The sequence below is a fragment of the Argiope bruennichi genome, chromosome 7 (genome assembly GCF_947563725.1).
Source record: "Argiope bruennichi chromosome 7, qqArgBrue1.1, whole genome shotgun sequence".
NCBI classification, from domain to species: Eukaryota; Metazoa; Arthropoda; class Arachnida; order Araneae; family Araneidae; genus Argiope; species Argiope bruennichi.
In genome coordinates, this window is record NC_079157.1 from 91034479 (window position 1) to 91044285 (window position 9807).

At 28.2% G+C, this 9807-nt stretch overlaps 1 protein-coding gene across 1 annotated transcript in view; it reads left to right on the top strand.

Annotated features, from left to right (window-relative positions):
- Positions 1–9807, top strand: part of LOC129975131 (tRNA wybutosine-synthesizing protein 5-like) — an 86711-nt gene that overhangs the window by 22103 nt on the left and 54801 nt on the right. The gene's annotated exons all lie outside the window — the stretch shown is intronic.

Below are 9807 nucleotides of genomic sequence, written 5' to 3' on the forward strand. Positions count from 1 at the left end.
CAGTTAAACTGAACAGTATTGAATTAGAATTAATTCTTTATATTCATTTTAAAAATGTAATATTTGAAGAAATGAAAACCACTCTGAATGTTCAACCAAAGTGGCTAGCGTTTCTAAACCATCAAATGAATACATTTCATTAACTGCCTTTGGTAAATTCTTGTTTCGCCGTATTATTAGTTTAAATTAAATATCTCGTGCATAAATTAATGTTCACGAATTGTTCTATAAAAAACAGATTTATAACGTTCCAGATTATCATAATACCATTAAAAACTTAAATATCTGGAAAAAACTTTTAAAGGCACGTTATCTTTTGAAGTAATGAAATTCCGCTTTTTGCCGTCTCAAAACTGTAACAATGAAAGAAAAATCAGGTAATTGAATATTTGGTGAAACAATGAAAATAGACTGAATTTCATTGCAACAATTAAATGTATTAATAAAAAATCATGTAAAAAATATTTCGCAAAATAAAAATCGTCAAAATTTAAGGAAACTTCGCAGAAAGTTAAATTGGTATAATTTAAAAGACAATTATTTAGATATTAAAAGGAATATAAAAATTGTTTTTGTGCTTTTTGAGTGTTATGGTAGAGAAACGTTAAAATTTCGCTTAATTCATCTTAATAAAAATTCCAATAAAAATTTCAAAAATACCTCTTTGAGGAGTACATTCAGACATTTCAAAAGATATTTGTGCTGAATTTGGTAGTTCTAAGTCTAATGGTATGTCCTGTAGACTGAAAACATATGCACACACAAAAACTTCTTTTTGTAAGTATAAATTATGAAAAAAAAATATTATAATTAAAAATGACTAGTCATGTATATTCATATAAAAAATTCTGATAAATAAAATACTCTGAAGTAAAATTTAGAAGTTAAGTTCTTAGAAATTTTTGATATTTTTCAACAATCTTTTTATCTCGCAGAAACTACACGGAAATCAATTTTGAAATTCTGAAATTTCTTAAAAAAACTCTCTCTCTCTCTCTCTCTTTCAAGGTTTAACTTAGCTATGTTCATAACCAAAAATTAAGTTTATTAATGATTTGTAAACTAAATCGAAAAAACATAAACAAAATTACTACATAAAATAAACTTTTTACTTTCTCCTATAAAGAAAAAGAAATTCGAAATTCGTCAAAAAATTCGAACGTGAGACTTTGTCGAATCTTCATGTTTTTGACCTTCCATGAGATCGAAAAACCCATTTTCGAAAAATGTCCGTCCATCTGTCTGTCTATTTGCCAGTGAAAAAAATAACTCAAATGCGTTTTAAGCTAGATAGTTGAAATTCGGTATACGGTCTTTACGCATATTTGCAGGTCTCTATCAAATGTATTTAGGAGTAAAGTCTATCTAAAAGAAGTCCGTCTGTCCGAATATAAATTACCACGATAACTACAAAACGAAGAGAGTTGGATAGATAAAATTCAGTACACAGATTCAACATCTGTAGTGTAGACACCTGTCAATGTTTGCGACAACACCAACAATGAGTTGACTCTCTTCCGGTCTGTGCTTTCAGAAACATTTCGACGTGATAATTAAAAAAAGGAATTAAATTTATCAAATTAGGTATAGAATTTTGTGACTATATGTGCATTTTTGTGTCCAATTCTTGTTTCAATCGATTGGAAAAAATGTGTCTAAAAGACAAATTCGATTTTCAGATACTCTTAACCGCATGCTAGGGATTAACCGCCAAATAATTCGTCTAGCATTACACGATAGATACAATAAAACTGGTATATTTACGCCAAAGGTTGATATTTCGCAACTATTGTACGACAATGCCATGCAATCCTTCATGGAGATAACACTTTTATTAAAGAATATGTGAGAAAGTTTTAGGAAGACCACTTCCGCTGGTTTAATTATGTTGTTCATATACAAACGGACAAACCGATTTCTTCATGTTGGATTTTGTCTACATTTTGAAAGAACTCTATTAAATTTACATTAATTACAAAAGTAGTGTTGATACTATATAACAAATTTCATTGGTCTAGCTCAATGCCTTCTTGAGTTATCGTATCAAGAGACAAACACAGAAATCCTCCCAAAAATGCGCTTCTGTTTCGCTGAGGTTTGAAATGAGAAAATTCGGCCAAATAGAGAGATCGAGTTTTTTTTAATTGATTTTGAACTAATGGATTGTTTAAATCAATCTTTAAAACTTATTTATCTGGTGTATTTTTATTATTAATTTATTTTTAAGTTTTTTTTACCTATTTTATATAAAAATTATCTGAAAAATCCTAAAAAATTATAATATAAACCCAATTTCGAATAAAAATTACTATTGTGCAATTATTAATAAAAAAAAAATTTCTGCAATCAGGAGTCAACTCTATTGCTTTTATGATTTTATAGTTCATTAATTTTTGTCATTTTTTCCAATCAATACTCAATTTAATTTTTCTTCAAGAAAAAAAAAGGGAATCATTAAGCAGACGATTAAAAAGCCATTAGAATTTTCTGCATATTGATCAAATTTTATATATAAATTCTTCAAGAGGAAATAAAATTGTTTTCATGCAAACGATTCTCTAGAATTCTGGCGTCAAACGATAATTTTGGCTGTAAATTTTGGTGAATAATACGCCAATCAGGAACTAAGGGTTTATTATAAAGAGACGTTTAACGCTGGATGAACATTTCCTAATTTGTATTCTTTCTGTTAAGAGGTATATTCAATTCCTCCTATGCAAAAGTGCGATGAACAAAGTTTAAAAGCAATGCAGCATATAATAGTTTTCTCTTTTGTTGCCTTATTTTATGTGTTGCCAATACACTGCTTCGAAAAGAAAAAGATGGTAAGACTTTTTATTTTTTACACAGGAAGCCATAATTTTTTTAATCAAACTCTTTATGCTTAAAAAGTCAGAAGGCAATTGATTACTGAATATAATCCATTGAAAGACAATGGACCCTATCCAAATGCTTTTTAATATCATTACAGATTTTTATATGTATAGGCTAGAAATTTTACAGAAAGAAATTATTAGTTTATCGTAGATTTTTGTTATTTTCAATAATTTACTTTGGTGTTCCTAAAACCAAATGAGTAATAATAGTTTCTTACTACATTTCTTTATCATAAAAATAAAGATGAAAATTCGTAAACAGTTATTTATTAGAGTTATAAAATTCCAGACAATTGAATAGACATTTTTGAAATCTCTCTCACATATTCTAAGTATAAGAAAAATATTAATGAAATTTTTCTGACAATTAATTAAATTTTTTAAGAAAGAGATGATAATTTTTATTCTTAAAAATTCTGTTTTAATATATAGAAAAGATTATTTTATATTTAAGTGTAGTAATTCCTAATTAATAAAGATATTAAAGAAAATTTAAAACACTTTTTCTTACTTTCAAAGAGCCTCAAACAATGTTATATTATATCTTGTATCCTTATTTAATATTATCAATAACATATGGGCAAATCAGACTGCGGAATTTTAAGTTATTTGTGATTAACTATAATTCATAGTAATGTAGTGTTACGAGATTTAGAAAATTTTGATGCAACTGATAATCTAATTTTAATTAAAAAATAAAACAGCATGTATTAAAATATATTGTGTATTGTATTGTATTATATTATACGAAAGTATTTTAACTCTAAAAGTATAATATTCTTTTAAAATTCATTTACGTATTGTATTCCATAGTGTTATATCAATCAAGTAATTATAACTCAGACACCGTAAGGCATACTAGTTAGTATTAATAATACAAAATGCCTGCAATTTCTGCATTTCAGGAAATTAAGAGTACTTTCTCTTGCTCGTAAAGTATTAACTCCTTCATTGAGATACTCGAATATAGATCGTCCAGCGAATTTTAATACTTTTAAAATTATAATTTAACATTAAATCATTGATTAGACATTTTAAGATCATACAAATTAACAGAGAACGTATGCTATTGTATTCCATAGAATGTTAATATTAACTAAATAATATTTCAGATAATATATTGTATGCCAAACAGTATTAAAAATTTTAAATGCATTCCAGTTTTGTATTTCAGGCAATTAAGTGTGCTTTTTGTTTTTGTTTGTAAGGTAAGGTTTGCTTTACCCCTTAACTCGAATATAGATCGTGCATCGAATTATAATACTTTTAAAACCTTAATTTAACATTAAGTAATTGATGGATATTTTAACGCCGTATAAAATAACAGAGAATCAATCCATAAACATGTGAAATATTTCATAATATCACAAATCTTTTATGGGCCCATAGACAACACATTTCTAAAATAAATCAGCTGCGATGGTCACTTCGGAACATTTTCGTTTTGCTTTCTGATGGAGGTGGTATCCGCTTGTTTTTCTTAAAAATTTTGGACCTTGGGCAAGGATGTGTAAAACAACTGCTGTAATGAGATTATATAATAAATTTCAATTATCTAGTTTGTGGAATGTTTGATAAAAGTGTATTTTAGTGTGTCCCTTGCTGCGCCAAGGATGGCAAATCGCCAATAAAGATGGCGGATAAAATAAATGAACACTTCTGCAAAACAGTTATGGTTATCACTTTCTGCATTAAAATTATGATCTTCACTGATAAGTATTGTTTCATCTGAGATTTTTTATTTTTTTTAACCTTTGGGATCACTATCGCTGCTTATCTTAACAATTTTGAAATAAAGAAGTTTTTCAAACCAGCTGCGCCGGTTTGTTGTGTAGAGAGTACAATTTAGAGCATGTGATGCGTTCGGCATCTGAAGAAGGCACCGGGCAGATTTTTTTAACTTAAAAAAAACATCCGACGGCTTCGCTAGCAGCGGGAGAGGGAACCTAGTTGCTTCGCTAGCACATTGAACATAAGGACTATGTGGATAACAGGGACAGTACATAATCAAAAGAAAAGAAAGAACGTTGGAAGAAGCAATCAAAACATTCTCCATACAAAATTTCAAACAAGCATCTTTTTCCTAACTTCATCAACTCGTAAATATATATATATTCCACTCACACTTCCTCCATTCTGAAAGTACAAAATATTTCCTGCCATCTTATGCACCACATATCCGTTTTGAACAATTAGCGATATAACGAATCATCAAGTAAACAGTCAGATCAGAAAAAGAATTACAAAAAGTGCAAGGAATTCCATTGCAGACGATTTCTTAAATTAACAATTCAGACGATTTCTAAATCGCATACCGACAGTTAAGTATTGCAACAGAATAAATATTTTATGTTCTTATTCACATTAAAAATAACATTACAGTAATAAAAACTTTTAATTATAATACAAAACTGAATTAAAATCTTTAATTGATATTTTTAATTTAACATCTTTTATTTTTAAAAAAAATAATTGTAGTTCATATACAACTCAACCACTGAAAAGCAAATCTCGACTTTTTTTTTTCTAGAATTGACAGCTTTTTCCGGTTTTACATTTTTTTTACTCATAATTCTTGTTCTGGATTGTTAATATTTCTTCTGTATTCCGTTTTGGTCGTTTATTGTGCTAAATTTTAACGTTTTCTGTAAAAGGCGCCCTCTGGTGGACATTTTGAAACTTTTATTTTCTGAAATTCCGTGAGCGCATCTTGTGTATAGTCTATACACCAAATTTCGCTGCAAACCGTTCATCCCTTTGCATTGTAGGATGCTGTTTATAGGAGAAGTTTAATTATAACCACCCTGTATTTTGAACGCTTTTTTTGCCTTCCGATTAACACCAAAATAATGCTCGAAATTGAAGTCATAATTTCAGGATTACATATCGAATTTCACTGATTTAAGTCATTGAATTTTTGCGCTTACATGCATACGAAAATATAGACCAACCGACGTTCAACCATTTGACGTATTTGGTTCAAAATTTGATATCTACATTTCAAATACTAAATTTGTGTACCAAATTTTACTAACCTAGTTCTCAGAGTTTTAGCGCTATCCACTTGACTAGATAAAGAGACAGACTTTCTGTGAAATGAATTTCTTTCAAAATTAGAAGTCCCAAATTTGATTCTAATTCCATATACCAAATGTCAGCTATCTAGCTTCAAGCAGTTCTGAGTTATCGTTCTCACAGACAAACATAATTCCAAAATATGTGTATTTCTATTTCATGGAAGTTTGAAACTTGAAGATTCATCAAAATATGACATTCCAATTTTTTGGAGATCACAACAATGCTTCTTATACGAGAACCTTCAGATATTTATAGCTTGAATTTGTTTTGAACAATTTATCCCATTTTATTACCAAATATTTAATAATCAATTAAATTAATTGGGATTTTTTTTATTCTTTAAATTGTTTGTACAGTATTTCATCTTCAAAATAGATCATCTTTCTTCTTATTGTAAAATTTCAATATCTATAGAAAATATAATTTTTTTTCTATCAAAAGAAATTTTGCCGCCTAAAAAGCAAATTCTTTTCACAAAAAGTAATGACATTTTCTTTGAAGATATAAATTTTACAATAATAATAATAATTTTTACATCATTTTTTTTTTTTTTTTTTTTTTTTGCAGATTTATTTAGTTGAAGAAAAAAAAATTGTAGATGAATATATGGTGAACTAGTTTAAAAGTAAATGGTGGATCATATTATATTTCTGAAACAAACCTCGATAAATGTTTGTTAGGGTAATATACGTATTTTACTTTTCTGAAAAATAATTCTGTTTTCTTTTACAGGATTTGGAAAAATGCAGATCTTATCCAGAATCAATGCTCGTCAAGCAAGTAAGCCAATTACACCATTTTTCAAATTGAAATAATTTAAAAAGAGAACTTCAATTTTTTTTCGGTTTTATTTAAGGAATTAACGAAGAAAATAATGTTTATAAAAGACGATAAAAGGAATACTTAATAAGAAATAAATATTAAATTTACAATAATGCAAAATATTATCATTAACAAAATAATAGATATCAAACATTAGTAGCTACAATAGTTTAATATTAAATTAGAACCTCGATTCTTAGTTATCGAAAAGTTCAACTATTCTTCTATTTGGCACTATTTTATTCTAAAATAAACTTATAGTTTATTATGAGATAATAATTTTAATATTTATCAGAATTCAAATTGATTGTGTATCAATATAATTTGAGAGAATGTATTGATTGTGAAAAGCATTTATTTTCTTTTTCTTAAATATAAAGCACTATGAAATTTGGATGATGGAATATGGAAGCGCGTTGTTCCTTTGTCATCACTTCTGAAATTAGTTAAGAAAAAGGAAAAAAACGAAATAATGAAAGTAACCAGTTAACTATTTCGACCTCTTCGGAAAATGCATGTCTAAATTGTTATAATCATATATATGTTGTATAAACATAATAATTAATTAATTAATTATAAATACAATAATTAAACAATTATTAAGTAAATATAATAATTATCATTGAATAAACTCGTCATAACGCAAAATATTGTACTTTTTCTCTGACGAGTATACTCGTCAAAAATAGTTGACTGGTTATAAGATTTTTTCTTTAATCATTTTTCTGCTTTTTAGTCTTAAATTTAACATTATAAAAATTTTGAAATTTGGAATCAACCGTTTTTTAAATTCATTCAAAATTGCAATTTGTCTCAATTTGTAATCTGACATTTCAAGTTCTTTAAAGGTCAAATTGCAAATTTTTAGCTTATCTATTATTTAGCTTATTATTCAATTTTTATTCTCATAGTTGGTCGCAGTGAGCATTTAAATTTCGTCATTCAAACTTATCTCTTTTATATTTAATAACCACAGAAAATTTTCATTTTATTTTGATTAATAATCTTTATATGTAATACATTGCGTTTCATTATTAAACTATTATTACCTTATTTATATTTATAGGGAAAGATTGACGGAAACAAGCTTTCATCTCACCATGTAAGTTTTATTTTGCATTAGAATAATATATATATATTGTATCTAGAAGGCTGCTCATATACAGACTTTAAGAATAGATAGGACATATGGAAATGATAGATCATACAGTATATGGTCAAACATGTAAATGATGACATTTGGGATTTACTCTTTTTGTAAATGAGTTTAATAAAATAAAATTGAAATCTGCTGTTGCAAATGTCAAGTTATCGTGGGAGAATATTATTTTTTGAAGTCACTTGGTATCAGTCCGACAGAAAAGCGTCATGTTCTCGCATGACTCATATTTCGCAATCAGCAACATTTAGAAAAGCGATGGTTTTTGCCCATCTCAAAATCAATCGAGTTCTAAAATTTGTTTCTCGAGGCCAGAATTGTTTCTTTTTCGTGAAAAACCATTTTTAATCGGTTTTAAACAATCACGTAACTATCAGCTTACGTATGCGTCGATATTTAGAAAACTATGTTTTTCTCATCTCAAATAAATCTTCTCATTTTCTCGAGCTCCAAAATTTTATCTGAAAGCCAGATTTTTTCGAAAATCCGGTTTAAACTCCGAATTGATCATGTGACTATTGTATTGCTCAATCGTCAACTTTTAAAAACTTTTTTTTTTAAATCTGAAAATTTTTACAGCTTTAAAACTTTTTTATTGCCAACCAAAAAAATTGAAATTTTTTTTAAAAAGTTATATAATTTTCGATATTTTACCTCGCTGTTTCGCTTCCCTTCAATTGCTGTTAAGCCCATATATCAAATTTCTCTTCTAAAATTCAATGTCTATTTTTTTTTTCGTGACTTTCACGAGCAGGTTTATTCTAAAAATGTGTTTTTTAATTTGGTGTTGTCTGAAAGGGGTATATCGTAAAAAACTAATATTTGATTTTTTTTTCTTTGACGATTGCAATATTTTCACTTTGTATCATTCGAGATGGTAAAAACGTCTGGATTACACAAAATGGGTGTTCAAAGGATAGCCATCCGAAGCTAAACAAGTCTCACATGTTATTGTTCGTGCAACTGATTTGTTGACTGTGGCGTAATGATGGTAAGTGGCGCCCAGGGCATGATACTATTTTTCCACCACTATGGTATTTCTCTTTAAAAAGTGGCATAAACAATAGGACGTTTTGTCCTCATTGCACGTATCTACTATTGGTGTCTGAGACATGCATACTCTTTGTTCTATTCAACTGACCTTTGAACTATTACAAATTTGCATTCAGTCAATCTGTTCACCGCCTGTGGTGTACACTGTATTTGGCTTATCATCTTTTATTTAATTTACTGACAAACAGCTGTCTGTAACGTTCCACCCTTTTCTTTCTTGGCCCCATGCAGGTCTATTATAAAAATGACTGGTTTCATATGCCTGGTCTATATTTAAAATCTGTAAACGGCCCTTAGAGCCTGTGTGCGGCAATACAAAAAATTTATATACCCGTTGAATATCTACTACATGAAAACATTCGTCAAAATTTTCTAATGAAAGTCATTATTATAAATATGGAACATTATATATTATCGGAAGTGTTAAAAATATTGACCATTAGTAACCTTAAACTTTAGAATTACTGCTACTAACTCTTCGGAATAATCTTTATTGAAACGTCAGTGTTGTTTATTGTCTGATCAGAAAACTCAAAGAACTTTTGCGCATGTTCCGGGATATATTAGTTTTTTCAAATTAGAGGTGAGATAAAAGATGGTTTAGGAGATGTTTACGCTCATACAGTTTATCAAATTATCTACGGAATTATGTGGAGCATCAACCACAGGAAATTCATAAACAGACATTGAATAAACAGGATTTGTGTTAAATTCGTCCTGTTTAAATGATATGTGTGGGAAAAAAAACTCGAAAGAAAATGCAACTAACAGGACAAAGGTAAAAGCTTAGCAAGAGCTCTGGAAAAAAGCTCGGTTTAT